Genomic DNA, 932 nt, shown 5'->3' with positions numbered 1-932 from the left:
CATATTGTGGGGTTCTAGTCCTTGGCAGTAGGAAAGAGTCACTGTGTAGTCCTCTACAATAGCAAGTACCTCTTATTCCCTCAAGCCATAATTGAGAGGTACTTTGGTCCACTGAAAAAAGCTCTTGGAGTTTTTTCTCTAACCCAGGAAGTACAGATCAATATTTCTGTGACTTATAGAAGACATACATAACCATTGTGAGAATTTGGAAAATATGGAGTGTTAAAAAAAATCTGTAATGCTACTGCCCTCCCCCATCCTATGTCCTACTCTGTTTTGCTATTTCGATCTCAGTATTTTGTTTGTTATGTTTTGCTAGAATTTTATATTAGTGGAACAATAACTAAGATTTTATACCCAGTATGATTTGACAGATTTCTTTTTCAATACTGTTTGAAGAAATCTGTGTCTGAACAGTCATTCTACAAAGCTGACATTTTTCCTCATGTGTCCCAGGAAGAAAATATTTAACAGAGGAAGAGGGAAAAATGAACAAGACATTGTTCATTCTAAAATTTTAATGTTCTGTTAAGCAGTTTTTCACACAGCACAAAAATATTTTCTATACCACCACAATGATAACCTTGGAATAACTAAAAAACATTATAGCAATAGGAAACATCTTTTAAAAAGAAACATTTCTCTGAGAATTCTAAAATTTCTACAAACTTTTATTATGAATTAAAACAGATTGTATTATTAAGTCTCATTAATTTTTTTCCTCAAACCTGACTCAGTTCATTTAGACTGGGGATCAGAAAAACCATCTCTGTAAAGGCCAGATAGTAAATATTTTTGGCATTGTGGCTCATGTGTAGTCTCAACCCAACTACTCAGCTCTTCCACTACTATGCAAAAGCAACCAGAGGCAATACATAAATGAATAAGCATGATTATGTTCCAAAAAGTTCTATTTACAAAAGCAGGCCATG

This window comes from Bison bison, unplaced genomic scaffold (genome assembly GCF_000754665.1).
Source record: "Bison bison bison isolate TAMUID 2011002044 unplaced genomic scaffold, Bison_UMD1.0 scf7180017851896, whole genome shotgun sequence".
NCBI classification, from domain to species: domain Eukaryota; kingdom Metazoa; phylum Chordata; class Mammalia; order Artiodactyla; family Bovidae; genus Bison; species Bison bison.
This window is presented reverse-complemented; position numbering follows the sequence as displayed.